This window comes from Zea mays, chromosome 4 (assembly GCF_902167145.1).
Source record: "Zea mays cultivar B73 chromosome 4, Zm-B73-REFERENCE-NAM-5.0, whole genome shotgun sequence".
NCBI classification, from domain to species: Eukaryota; Viridiplantae; Streptophyta; class Magnoliopsida; order Poales; family Poaceae; genus Zea; species Zea mays.
In genome coordinates, this window is record NC_050099.1 from 199,233,164 (window position 1) to 199,248,803 (window position 15,640).

Sequence of the window (15,640 nt, forward strand, 5' to 3'; positions counted from 1 at the left end):
ACTTGCCTTCAATGAGCTCCTGCTCAGCTACTTCTATCTGCTGGTCACCAGTATCCACAGTCACAGGTTCTTCTACTCGCCACAATACAAACAAGCACAGTGTATAGAGAAAATTAACATCACACCAAACATGTAAACAAAATACATAATATTAATCTACACATTAAAATAAAATCCTAGGAACAAGAATAATAAATTTTGGAGTTATAGCTTTTAAGTTATGAATTTCCAAAGGTTTTATGTGCTTGAAATAGGATTAAGCGAGAAATTAATTTCCTTACTGTTTTCATGTCAAAACATAGACTCTAAGTGATAGAGAATAATATTATAAACTTTTAGAAACTGGAATGGAGTAATTTGGACTAAAAATTGATTTTCTATGAATTAAATAAGTTCTAGTAGTTCTTTTCATATTAAAAATCCATTTTCTAATTCACTTATTCAATTTAAATAGGTTCTTGACTGGGCGCATTAAATCTGAGATAGGCAGGGGCCTCGGTGTAAGACATCCCAGACACATAGCATAGTCGACGAGGACCGCGGGTTCATTCTCAAAGAATTCAGGGACCCATTAGCAACCTTGCTAGAGCGAACCGGTATCTGGAGACTCAGACCGTCCGATCCGGAACTAACGCGCTAGATTAGATCTAGGACTCACGCGACTCCGTACCCAGCATCAACCGTCCGATCGCAAGCCTACGTTCCAGATTCAAAGTAACCTAAATCAACCCATCGCCTCTGTGATCAGAATCCTACGGTCTAGATCCCACAGAGCGAATCGATACGCCGTGATCTAATCACGACCGCACGCCTACGATCCAACGGCACGAGGGCCACTCCCCTCTACCCAGCAGAGCCGCGCGGCGACGCTACCCTCCCGCGGTGGCGCCATCACAGGAGAAGGTGGACTCCGAGCTCTAGTGCCCGAAATCCAAATCCACAAGGTTCAACACTATCCCAGGGCTAGAGTAAAAACGACGCGGGGCTTACTCACCGAAGACGGACGACGGGTGAGAACAATCGCGGCGCACGGCGGAGACACGACTCCGACGAGAAATTCACTCCCCACCGTGGACCGGTGCGCCCGACTCCCTCCTGGTGCACGATCCACACACCCACCCGATTCTCCGGAAGTGTATCGCGAGCGCAAGGCGAGGCCAACGATGCTAATCGGCTACGGCGGCGCTCGGCGGTGGTTTTTTGGTCGCGGCGAGGGCTGACGAGATGGGCGAGACAGAGCAACAGGGCGTGGGCATGATCTGTATAGAGTTGCGCAGCAAGGGCCGTCGCTGGTTGACCACAACGGCCACGCGAGCTCCGCTCCCGACGCCGCCGGACTCGGCAAGGTGGTTGGCGTGAGGGAGGTGGCGCCTGACAGCCAGGGCCCACACGCAGCGAGAACATGAGATCTGTGACGCGCGCGCGTAGGAGCCTAACGTGCGGGACCCGCGCGTTAGACATCGCGCGCGAGGTGGGTGCGACTGGCAGGTGGCCCAGTGCGCCGGTGAGATCCGTCCGTGGCGCGCTCGGTCTGAGAGACTGACGAAGTGGGGTCGTCGTGCCAGTGTCACACGCGAGGCGCGCTGTCGAGCAGTGGTTGGACCGCGGGACGAGAGCGACGTGGGCCGCCTACTGAGAAGAAGTGGGCCGCTCGGGTTGATCTCGGCCCACAGTAGGTTTTCTCTTTTTATTTTATTTCTTTTTCTCTTTTCATGATTTGTTTTTCCTTTCTATTTGAATTTAAAATTCAAATTTAACTATGTGGTAAATCTTCCTCAAATTAAGAGTATAATTTTGCACACACTATTATTACCTTCATTTATAATATTTATTTTGTATATATACTTTTTCTCTTCTTTCTCCACTTCTAAATTCTAGCGTTTTCTTTTATATTCTAAATTTCCCTTTTGAGATTTTAATATATTTCTTGTCATATTATTTTTATATTATCACAAAATGCACACAACAATAAAATCCAGCATGATACATAATTTGGTGGCATGCATTTATTAATTATTTGTTTTTAAATGAAGTGTTCACATGTGATGATAAATGGAGAAATCACATATAGATGAAGTGAAATTGTGTTCCCCTTTTATATTATCTCTTACAATTTACAAATTGGATATTACACAAATGCCAGGGTTTTGCTGTAAATTCTAGGACTTAACCGTGATGTTCTTCGCATAGTTATGGAAGACGGGTTGTTTCCTGAAAACAGCAGGGGCTTTTAAGCAAAAGTGCATCAATGAAGGGGGGGGGCTATTCAATCCTAACCGTCCGACCCAACGCTGAGGGCCACGATTAGTTCCCATCGCAAGGAAACCAGTACCATGCGTCCACCATAGGTTCTCCCTTGAACGCCTCGGATTTTATGAAGTTTGGCCTAACCCGAGCCACAAGATCGCGATCCAACGATCCCGATCTAACCGGAAAAGTGTCGCGTCACAATCAATCACCGCCGTCCGTTCATGGACGAACGACCAGGGGACTTTCCCCTGCCTAACATACACCTCGGGGTAGCGCCGCCTGCGCCAACGATGGCGAGCCCACCGGAGTACGGCCACCAGGCGCTACAGAGGCCTATTTTCTACCCCGACTGGTGCTACACGAAGAGAATGACACAACGAACCATATGGGTAGCGACTTACCGGAGTTAGGCGCGGTGAGCACAGCAATCCACGGCCAAGACGGAACCACGGCGGCCTTCCATCACCGGCGAGCTATTCGACAGGTCTTGGTCGATCACTGTGCCCCGAAACCCCGCCAATAGGTCCCGCAGGCCTTGGTTTACACCCTCGGCTATCGCGTGGTCGTGCTCTGTCGACGCGCGATGAACTATGGCGGTGGCGGATCTCTCTCCTCCCCCTATCTTTTCTAGAATCGTTTCACGGTAGGGTTCGAGGCATGAGCGGCGAGGACGGGTCAATTATATGGGCAGGCGGGTCACGCGGCCGTAGCTGCTGAGGTGGTCACAAGCGTCTGCGCGAATCTCGGAGGGGAGGTTGCGCCGTTGCACGCCCGAGAAGAGAAACAGGACCGCACGGTGGCTGGCGTGCGGGCCCGGCGTGTCAGCCAAATGGTGGCCACGCGCACGTGGGCGGGTGACTGACCGGCAGGTCCCGCCTATCGGCGCCGGGGCGCGTGGGGTCCAACTTGGCCGGGGTGGGCCGCAGACGGGAGAGGCCCGAGTGGCCAAGAAGGACTCTTTTTTTTCTTTTTGTTTTTTCTATCTCTTTCTTTTATTCTATTTTTGCTTTCGAATGTCCATTCAACCAAGTTCAAATCTCAAAATTCAAATTTAGATGCCACAACACAAAACCAAATTCAGCAGGATGCATTACTTTAGATATTTCATTTAGTATTTGTTTTAATCAAAGAGAAAAAATGATCCATTCATAAAGCACATATCCACAAAATACACTATTATTATTTATTGAATGGCTCAAGTGTTAAGAATCCCAATTTAGGGTTTACACGCGTGGGGCGGGCCTAGAGTGTTAGCGCGGAGGGTGAAGCCGTGGTAGTACCAGGTGCCCACATTAGGCTATCCGCACTCATACTACTCTAAATTTCTACCCTAAAAGAAATAATTTGTCCCTGTCAGCAAAAATCTTTACTCTATATCGCAATCCTCCGCATTCATATTTACTCCATACCTCAACTCTACACAAACAATCATATATATTTTACTAGGTGAGTGCCCGTGCGTTGCGACAGAGGTTTAATATTTTATAAAACATATAAACGGAACGACAAATATCACAATGATATGCAAAATCCGTGTGGTAAACATTATCAATACCAGACATTATTTCTAAAGAGTCAATTTAGAATTTTGTAATGACAGACAAATGTGGCGACAATCATACACTAATCTAATCCTTTTTAGCGATATACAGAACGGAGGACAATTCGATCGAGCATCTATACAAGAAAACATATCTCTCTCTCTCTCTCTTTGTCGTGCTCGTGCGTGCATGACCGTGGTGCCCCCGCGAACGCGGCGCAGGGAAAACGCGAATTGTACTCTACTCGTAGCAGCGCATGAAAACCAGCACGATGACGACGGAATAGCACCGGCACGTCCACGACCACGCGACCACAGCGTGGTGGGCGGGCGGAACGGAAGGCACACATCGCCTATCATCCAGCGAATAGTCAAAGGAATAAAAATGATGTCTCGCATAGTCAAGGGAATAAAAATCACAAGAAACATAAAATAGATCACAAATTCAACACAATTACCTGAGAAGATGTTGTGGTAGGTGAAAAATTCTAGAGGCGCGAATAGGGGGAGAGCAGATAGAAACTGGGGGGCTACATTTATAGCCGGTGAGGACAATGCCGATTTCCACCTTCCATCAATGGAGAAGGTTGGAAAGGAAAGAGATCCACAAAGCAGAGGAAAATATAGGAAGAGATCCACCTCGGCTAAAATTATGGAGGTAAATATGACATTCACACTACAGACATAAGGCAGGCAATAACGTGTGAATAGAAACTCGTCTACACAGGTGTAGGCGTGATTGCTGGCTTTCTTTCCAACTTGGCCGCTCGGATCTACAAAGGCATGATTTGTTGCTTTCTTTAGTCTGGCCGATTGCCTGACCGGGTATATGCATGAAAAGGCTTCGGCCAGACTTCACCAGAGATCTCGCGAGGCAGGCTTCACCAGCAGCATGCGAGTGTGCATCGTCAGTAGTGCTGACGACAACATTCTCTATTATGTCGATTTCATTCTTCAAGAACTTGTCGTACCACAGCGCAGAGAGTTTTGGCGTCCTCGGCAGCTCCGGGTCCTAGAAATCGACATGGTAGAGGCCGATCGCGAGTAGTAGCCCGCCAGCAGCTCAAACACGTCCAGGAACGACCAGACGAAGTACCCCTTCACGTTGGCTCCGTTCCTGCAGGAAGCACACACAGGATTAATTTGTTCTGCCTGCCTTCAATTAAATTTATATCCCGTAGTACCTGAGTGCAGCGAGTGTGCTGCCCATGTAGGCACTCAAGTACTCGGCTCTCTCATGTTTTGCTTAAAAGGTCTTTTTTCAGAATTAATTTGTTTATAGTACGGTGCCCGTACGTTGCGACGGTACACAAATTATTTGATAAAATGCTAGTGCACAACGATTACCTGATTACATGAAAACAAACTACCCAAATATTATAATTGACCACTAATTATTCTTAAGTCATTTGAAAATGTCAGAACTTGAGTACATTGCTAGTTTCATCCATCTGAAGGACATAATAAACATTTGTCGAGTGCAGCAAAAAGTGTTTTATGAAACCGAGTTAGGTGAACAGTTATTAATCTAACAGGGTTCACAATCTGAATTCAATATAATGGTTTTACTGACAGTCAAGTGACAAGTATAATTACAAGGTTGATAATCTACAACATCACTTCGTACGGTACAAATGGTAATAAAGTCTTTATATTCAACTTACAGTTGCAAAAAAGGAAATAAAAAATACTAATCCCATACGTATACATGCATCTTGTATAAAAAAGAGAAGAATGCCAATATGGCCTACACTCTGTAGGATATAAAGTTTAGCGCACATAGTGACTGAGCAACTTCTGCAAAATTAGTGAACCTTATTTTTAATTACATGGATATATAGCTTGTAGCTAGAAAATTGATAACTATTAACTAATACTAAAACATTAAGAATGTTGTGACATTTAATGTCTGAAAACTTAGGAATATACATATATTCTCAAGTGTGGACTAAAAATTATATGCAGCTAACTGTGACCCCACTATTATAGTAGTGTAGAAAAGCAACCTAGACATCAAAACATTATGCCAAAATAATTTATATCCAATTTTTTTGTAACCAACCTTATGTCCAGTTTAACATCTGAAGCCCCAATCATGTAAATGTACCGGCTTGAACAATGTCATGTAGGCATGAGCATCAAGTTAGCATATTTGTCTCAAAATAATTGGACGGAAGTGGAAAGATGACAAGCTACAGTCTGAGCAAGAGCTTGCATATCAAATATGTCAAGGAATCACCTTTAGTTTCACATTTGTGCAGTATTGGTCTTACAAAATTCAAAACCATACCAGTGAAGAAGAGCTAGTTACAAAATCTGCAACGGTGTGGCCTAGAAGCAAAAGGAACGCTAACCCCCAAATGAAGTTGGGGCAAAATTTTCATATATGCAGTCTATTCTCCTACATATCTACGTACCATCCCTCCTCACAGAATGTCAAATTTGCACTTCTCGTAGCCTACAGAGATGAAACAACAAATAATCCGGTTAGTCGGTTACAATCCAACTCAAATACATTGGGTTAGGAGGGAAATGCAGTTGGGTTGGGTTTAACACGCAAGTTACACCATAGTAACAAGAATATTGAAGGCATTTTTAGGAGAACTACAATAGGTAAGATGAAAAACTACATTGCCAAGTGCTATCATCCAACTTAAAAAACCAAATAAGATCACAAAAAGCCTCTATTGGATCTATATACAGTATGGAGACAAGCATCAAATATGCACATCCGTTGCATGTAAGCCAATCCTGATACCTTCTCTGTCATTAATCGTTGGAAGTCAAGAATGTTCGCCAGACTCAGTATTGAATCCTAATTGTAATGTACTGTACATCAGGGATTAGCAACAACAAGCTATGTGATCCTTTTTATTAGATGAACACAAACAAATGCAAGATTGTAGAGGGTTTGAATAGGAATAGGAGGATCGACAGAATCTACCTTCATGTGTTCAACAGAAGGAGTAACAAAATAAACATATGGATCTCCTCCTTGAAACAGAGAGGAAAGTTGAGATCTAATAACCTAACAAGCAAGACGCAGGGTAAATCAAACCAAAGGTGAGATCGGGTTGGAACATCTTACCTTAGTCCTCGACGTTGGCGTCACAAATGTCAGCAGCAGTAGCAGCCGTCTGTCTTCCTCTTCCTTGAAATCTACATGAAGAAATCAATATCATAATACACACATATTAATGGAGTCAACAGAGAAGTTTTTTATAAATTGTAAATGGTGTCTACCCCATATGTGCCTTACTAATATATATAATTGGTTTAGAAACTTCTCATATGGTCCTTGTGCGCACATGTGAACCTTCAAGCAAGTTGCCAGTTTTGCTCCGAAAGAGATGCCCACAAGCAGACCCTCTTCCCTGGCCAACCTCCTCATGTTCGCCATGGCCTCCTCGGGGTCACGATGACGGTCTCGACCGTTGATGACCATGGTGTCCAAGACTTCAGGTACGAACCCTGCCCTACTCCCTGGATATTATGCCTGAGAGGCGCGCCACCTGAAGAACACCAATAATGCTTATCAACATGAAGATACAGTACTAAATCTTATATCAACGTGAAGAACATTAGTGTAACAAGTCACACCTAACCAAAGTGAAACACACTGCTCAACACCACTTAGGATGGCTAGACTTACATCTGGGGTTCACTCGAGTTTGACTATTCCAAGGCATACAAACTGTTCACATGACACACACAAGTTCATCCATTAGCCAAATGTCTTTGGAAGACCTCATGCTAGAGCCGAATCACATAAACTTATGCCCTCTGCTGATATGTCATATAGTTCACTGGCACCCATGAGGCTAACTGAACAGGCCGAGAGTTCTTTGTGCCAATTTATGGTATGACTTAACATGCGTGTACCAAATCGTTTCTGTCTGGTTAGCTACAGAAAACAAATTCAGGCAACAAATATGGATGGTTCTTATACAACATAACTTCTCTGCAGATGAAGTGAGGTAAAGGAGTCTTCGTCCCAAAGACAAACAAATGCATGGTCCACTGCAAAATATAAAAATGCATGATCCTACTCCCTTCACGTGACACACGAATCTCCTTTAAAGGAGTAGAGATAAATGTAATATAGAAACAACCACTACCAAAAGATTTAGACACGATAGTTACAAAAAAGAATCCAGTTGCTAACTGACACGCCACTACGCCAGTGATGGTTAATTAGCTACACAACAAACTCATTAGCATTGACATACCACCTGTAGTGCACATTTGTACCCAATGATTACTCAGATTGCTCTACAAGCTCAATGTCGTTGGTAGATCCATAGTTAATGCAGCTCTAACCAGTACATCAGACAAAAATTGCACACGAAATGGTGAGGAAAAGGGGAGTGACACGGGATGGGACCTTGGGAGAGGAGGCGGTTGGCCGCCTCATCGGGGTCCATGTCGCACTCCCGTAGTGCCGTGTAGATCTCCGCGTCGGGACGACTTCTCCTCGAAGAACTCCACCTCGGTATCTCTGGCCACAGTCGTTCGATTTCTCCTCGACGGGTAGATCTGGCGAGACCGAGGCGAGCCACAAACTGGCCGTCGATGGGGGCGACGATGACAGCGCTAGCAGGAGGTGGCATAATCCACCGCGCAAGGGGTGGGAGGCGTGTTGAGGAGAGGGACACTGCGTGGAGGCAGAGGTGGGGAGGACAACGGGAAGGGGAAGGAAGTCAATAGCAGACAAACCTAGTTGGTGCCGCTCGTCAGAGTGGCAAAGGGCCCGACGAAGCTCTCGACACATGTCGCAGCGTTGGGGCGGTGGTCCTCAGTCGTCACGCGAGCAGAGCAAGAGAGCGCACATGGGATGAGCCACCGTTCGCAGCCGCAACCCCTGTGCGGACTCCTCTGTGGCGTCCTTTTCCTAGCGTAGGGGCCGCCTCGGCATGACGAACACCTCAGTCTCTAGCTCGGCTGCCCTTGGCTGGCGCTCGGCTCCACTATCGCAGCCTAGACAAATGGGGGCGGTGGCAGGGGGCGGTGAAGGGAGGTGTGGGGGCGGCAGCGGGGGGTGGTGACATGGGCGGGATCTACGTCGTGGCCTCGCGGGGGCGGGGGTGGGGCGCGATATGGGAGAGGGGCAAGGACCGGGATGGGAGAAGGGCCGTATGAGGAGACGGAGGACGGGGAGACAGCGTCAGACGCAGAGGAGGGTGAGGAGACGGAGCACGGGGAGGAGACGACGCCGGCGTCGGTGACAGGTCAATGAAGGAGGAGAAAAAGGTCGGCTAGAGGGATGTGAAATATGAACTGGGGGGTGCGCAAATCACGTGGCGGGGGCACAAATCGCGTGCGAGGAGGACGACAGTAGGCGTGATCTGCGGAGGCGGGGGCATGGCGTACCATGGTGGACGGGCGAGAGGTCGCGATTCTTGGCATAGAGACGCGATGCGACAGACGGGGCGGGGGATGGGCGCGTCCTGGGATTGGCAGAACCGTGCGCCATCCTGTTGTGGACGCCTACACTATGTTCTTAAGTAGTAGTAGAGATTATTTCTTTCCCCACCCAATGACCTTTTTTTCTCCGATCTTGAAAAGGCTCCGATGGAAGGCCACAAGTGACAGAGATTTCCAGTAGGAGGTGTATGCACTGTGGAAATGACGTTCCTAGCTCTCTCCTTACGTTTAGAGTAGGCGAAATAGTTCACCGCTACGGTACCTTTTTATTGGATATTGAACTCTATCTTCATAGAGTACCTGTTAGGGTTATTCACTGTGGATAGCCTTAGGTTTTTAATAGAGTAGTATAGATTCAACTATAAGCAATTAAGTACCAAAATAATTGAGTTACATCTACGGATTTGAATCCTCCTCACGTTAAGCAGCAAAAAACATTTCATGAATCACTAGGTATATGCTCGTGCGTTGCTACGGGATCAATACGATAAAAATACATTGATATGCAAAAACAATAATTGTTATTCTATAATTTTGTTAGCATCACTAAAAGTAGATGTTTGCATACCTTAAAAGATATCGTAAGGTGCACGTGCGTTGCTAGGATTTAGATTTATTTGTGACTGTGATGTAAGCAATGCCTACTGATTTCTACGATTTTGTCTTGTCGGTATGTTGGTAGCTTCTTGTTTTTTTTTGCTTCCTATGTATGACATCTTTACCGTTTATAAATGGGTAAATATAATTGGAGAAACATTCTAAGTGTTTATGTTCTTATATGATTATGCCAGCTTTGTCAATCATGCAAATTCTAAAATGGGCATATTATATAACTTTGATTTCTAAAACGGGACGGGTACCCGGGACGGATATCGGATACGGGTATGAAACGGGACAAATTTTCGGATACGGATATGAGTATTTTTTTGACGGGACGGATACATGTACTACCCGTATATTGAATCCCAAATACGGATAGGATACGGAATCACTAGTACCCGGGTATCCCGGGTCAGATACGGGTATCTGGTGGTCGGGTAGCCGAACCGAAGTGATGCTGTGTTGTTGTCTGTGGGTTGTGCCTGTGCGCGTGGTGCCTGGTGCGGCCTGGCCTGGCTGCGTGGGCCTGCTGGCGGCTGTCTTGCTCCCTTCTGAGCCTATTACGCCAATTCAGCAGAACGCCAAGGTCTAAAGCTTCTAGGATCAGGTGGTCGTTTGGTAGTGGCTGAGTCGCTGAGAGACATCGTGATTGGCTTGGGCGATTGGTCGTGCATCGCTGAGAGGCATCATGCACAGCTCACGTGACCTTTCTTATATTTGAGCTATCCTATATTTGATTATATATTTCTTAATTTATGTGATTATTGTATTGTTGGACAATTAATATTATTAAGATAAACTACCCGACAACTATCCGGTATCTACCCGAGTAATATCTGTTATCCGTTTTTTACCCGCCCAGATTATTATCCGGTCCCGTCCTGTATCCGTCCCAAATTTTAACTACCTGTATCCGGTCATGTATCCGAGAGAAATACATTATGGTAGGATATGGGATGACCCTCTATCCGGCTGTATCCGTCCCATTTTCATCCCTACGCCTCCTCTTCTATAGAAGGAAGCCTCATGGAAAGAACAACCATCGTACCCCTCTCGGGCCTATCATGGTCCGCAGCCATGAAGACAGTCAGCGGCGCGTCGTCGGACGACCCACAACAATCGTCGATGTGAGTGCCCTCCACACCAATGCTACCATGTTGTTGGGCAGACCCAAACTACCTTACCACAAGTAGGGGTGTCATTCAGGTTATACATTGCAGTCGAACATAAAGTTATCAAAGTTGTTCTGACACAGAAGATCAAAGGAAAGGAGCATGTTGTGACCTACTTAAGCCGAAGGCTGGTGGATGCTAAAACAAGGTACACTTTCATTGAGAAATTATGCTTATGTCTATTTTATGCATGCACCAAGTGTAGGTGTTATCTATCGTCTAGTCCTTGCACCGTTTCTGGTCAAACCGATGTGATTAAATACATGTTGCAAAACCCAATTATGAGTGGTACAGTTGGCAAATGAGCTTATGCACTTATAGAATATGACATGGCCCATGAATCACTAAAATCTATGAAAGGGCAGGTCGTAGCAGATTTTATTGTAGGACATCAGTTTGATGATGCTCATAAATTAGACATGTCATATCTCACTATTACTCTCTGGACTTTGTGTTTTGATAGATCAGTTTGTAATGAAGAACAAGGAATCGACATCATGCTTGTTTCACCAAGTAATGCCTCTTTTGACTTCTCGAGCCGATTGAAAACTTATTGCACTAACAATCAAGTTGAATATGAGGACATATGGGAGTAAAACATGTGAGGGTATTTGGTGACTCCCATCTAGTTGTCCAGCATATTTTAGAGAAGTATCAATGTTTAGATGGTACTCTAGATAGTTATCTTGAAAAATGTTGGGACATAATCCATTCTTTTGACGAATTAAACGTTTTGCATATATCCAGAGCTGAGAATTACAGAGCTAATAATTTGGCACAAGACGCCTCAGGTTATCGGATAAAATGAGATAAATTTCACAGTACCAAAAATCTGATAACCGGTGTCGCGCCAAATCCCCAGGTCGCGGACCATCTGGCGAAGGGTGCGAACTGTTCGATAGTGCCACAAACATCTTATTAATTCAGGCGATAACGCATCCGATGCAATTGATTGGAGGGTACCTATAATTAATTGCCCATGTAATCCCAGTATTAGGACAGATAGAAATGTTCGACGTACAACTTTCAAATATGTTTTAGTTTATAATGAACTCTACCGCCGAACTGTCAACAATGTCCTGCTTAAATGCTTGAGCTCGGATGATGCCATATTAGCCATGGCCGAAGTACATGAGGGGATTTGTGGTACTCATCAATTGTCTCCAAAGATGAAGTGGCTATTGTGAAGATCTGACTTCTATTGGCCTGATATGATAACCAATTGTTTGAAGTACTATAAGTGATGGCACGTGTGTCAGAAATTCAGCGACTTGCAGGTGGTTCCTACAGCCGAATTACATCCTATTATCAAACCTTGGCCTTTTAAGGAATGTGGATTAGATTTTATAGGATAAAATTCATCCTTCATCATCGAAAGGGCATCAGTTCGTGTTAGTCGCCACAAACTACTTTACTAGGACTAAAGTCGTTGCTTTGAAGAACATGGTGCACATAGAGGCAATTGAGTTTATAACTGAGCATATCATTCATAGATTCGTCATTCCTCAGACTTTGACCATAGACCAGGAGACTTCTTTTATGTCAAAGAAGGTACATGAGTTTGTTGAATCATATAAGGTAAAATTGCTCAATTCGTCTCCATGTTATGCTAGGTCAATGGGCAGACCGAATCTAATAATAGGACATTGATTAGCCTGATAAAAAAGAAGATATCTGGTCATCCTAAGCATTGGCATAAGGTCTTGTCTGAAGCTTTGTGGGCTCATAGAATATCTAAACACCATGCTACTAAAGTTTCTACGTTTGAGCTTGTTTATGGGCAGGAACCGGTTTTACCTGTGGAGGTAAGCCTAAATGCTGTCAGGCTCGCCAGGCATAACGACCTAACTGTCGGTGATTATTATAATTCGATGATGGCCAATATGTATGAAGTGATCAACAAGATATTGATAGCTTCAGGAGAGATAGAGAAAGACAAGATCATGGTCGCCAAAGCTTACAATAAGAAGGTCAAGGCTAAGTCATTCCAAGTAGGAGATATGGTATGGAAGACCACCTTGCCACTAAGGATCAGAGATCGGAAGTTTGAGAAATGGTCTCCAAGATGGGAAGGGCCTTACAAGATCACACATGTAATATCTGGTAATGCCTACATGTTGCAAACATTACAAGGCGAGGACTTTCCCAATGCACTGAACGGTCGTTTCCTGAAGCAATATCATTCTGGTATGTGGCAAGATGCTTAAGAGAACCAATGTGGTCACATCAAGTTAATTCCAGCATGCACCAGTGTTTTTGGTTCGCTTAGCTTCTCCAAAAGGCAGGGGCATGTGTTGAGCACCATTTGTGGCACTAGGTACGACCGGACGGTCCGGCCTTGAGGACCGGACGGTCCGTAATAGATCGAATCAGGCGCAACTAACCCCTTTTCCACGCGAGTTTATCCCTTTAAAACCGTCGTTGCTATTGGGAGACACCTAGGAAACGGTCCAGACCTCCCGTATATATATTAAGGGGTACGACCGATTGCAGAGACCAACAATCGATCAAACAATCAATATATCTTCTGTTCTTTACATTTTGCCCTAGGAGTAGACAGTAACATAGTTTTCTCTCTCTGATCTTCCCTCTCTTTGCTCTACAGCGTATAGAGGTGTCTAGGGTGGCCTGTCGATCCCAAGACAAACCCTAGGATCTCTCCTCCCCGACAGGGTCCCTCTCGAGAGCGAGATCTAGGTGCGGTTGGCGAACTTCATCGCCTCAACGCACGCGTGCACCGTCCGGCTCGTCGGTAGAAATCCTAGCATCTGCGGTAGGTCGCGGACTGTCCGACCCTCGTCCATGCTTCCGTAGAGAGCACCGTCGCCGATACGCATCACAGTGATTGGTGCCCAGATCAGCGCCAACGCAAACCTAGTTGAAGATACAAGTATTGAAACTTTTTATAGTATATCGATTAAATTTTAAAAATTTAATTTGGTGTAAACTTTGAATAACGTTATTTCTAGAACTGAGGGAGTAATATACCACACAATGTCAAAATCTCTACTGCTTTATAAGAATGCAATGTAGACCATCTGTGCACCATGGTTCTGCCCCTGGTTATGTGTCACACCCGGTTTTAGAAGGCAAACCGAATGCGAACCATGTACGTGCCAGGATCAATAATTCACGTACACAGCAATTACATAACCATACATCATCACACAATGCTCGCATAATAACATAAAACAGGGTAATAGTTGATTACATCATGATGTCCGAGACATCCACATAGTCATTAACAATTATCAAAGTGCGAAAATGAAACGTAGCTAAACTCGGCCTTCACAGGCAGCGACTGGGGGTTTGCCACTAACCCACGCCTAGAACTCATCATACTCTTGGAACTCCTGGAAGTCATCCACCACGACTTCATCTTCTCCTGAGTAGTGGTTGCAATGTGGACAACCTGGGGGGTTTGGTGTGTAAAGCAAGGGTGAGTACACATCAACATACACAACAATTGTCTCGTTTGGCTGTAGTGGACTAGTTTTATGTGGGGTTAAGGTCAAGCAGTTGCTTAGGTAATTATTACTAGTAGAGAGCCAAGTTTTAGCATTAACCCAAGTTGTTAACCCAAAAGTACCATTTCCAAACGGAAAGAATACCAGAAACCATAACCATAATCATAATCAAAACCATCATCGTCATTATCACCTGTAATCAAAGTATCTCTGATTCAATGTGTCTCTAATCAATTGAGCTCCCAAGGCCACTCATAACCACGAGCACAGCTGATATATCAGTTTCATAACACTCTGCAGAGGTTGCACACTATACCCACGAGTCGTGATTCCTTTTTGCCTCGGACCGATCAAACCTTTAAACACTACCAAGGTGAATAGGCAAGGTTTCACTACGTAGCCTTTACAAAGATTCCCTGAGGCTGTAGTCACCCATTAGGTTTCCTAAATGTACCGCACTCCTCCCCAAGGGGCAAACCACCCTCGGTAGAGCGAGCAACATACATCGAGCCCCATTGATGGCACGACGGCGAAGCGAATTACACCTCAGTTCCTCAAATTATTTAGCTAAGGGCGTCCCATACCACCTCATGGTTGCACAGTTTTCCCGCATGGTCATCCAACGAGCCAGTCCTTACGGAGAGGCACTCGAGAAACTGCTCAGGTCCCCTTAAATGTCACAATATCATCATCATAATTAAAAGGGAAAACAACGTATCATAAATAATCTTACCATGTTCATTGATTAGGGTGAAGCACTAGTATAGAGCTAAACCAAAATGATCCAACCCACATAGGTAAACAAGGACATAATAAACAAAGCTAGTCAATCCTTAGGTATGAATTGTGAAAATGCAGGGAGTGAATTATAAAATGAGTAGGACATAGATGGGTCAAGGGTGAAAGGGAAATGTGCCCTTGGGCCATTTCTAAGTATTTTGGAGATTGAGTGCCAACGCAAGTGCTTTTGTGTTGATCTATGCAATGTGGTGGACAAAGTGCAAATCATGTCAAAAGGTATGTTTCTAGACTTAGTACATTATTTTATGGACTAATGTATTGTGTCTAAGTGCTGGAAACAGGAGAAAACAAATTGGAGAGAGATAGCTTTGTTTCAGCCAAAGCCAGCTATGTCTGGGTGCACCGGACTGTCCGGTGGTGCACCGGACAGTGTCCGGTGGTGCACC

General features: G+C 45.0%; 1 pseudogene; it reads left to right on the plus strand.

Annotated features, from left to right (window-relative positions):
- Positions 1 to 8,909: 8,909 nt before the first annotated feature.
- On the plus strand, positions 8,910 to 13,193 carry LOC109945906 (uncharacterized; annotated as a pseudogene).
- Positions 13,194 to 15,640: the final 2,447 nt, after the last annotated feature.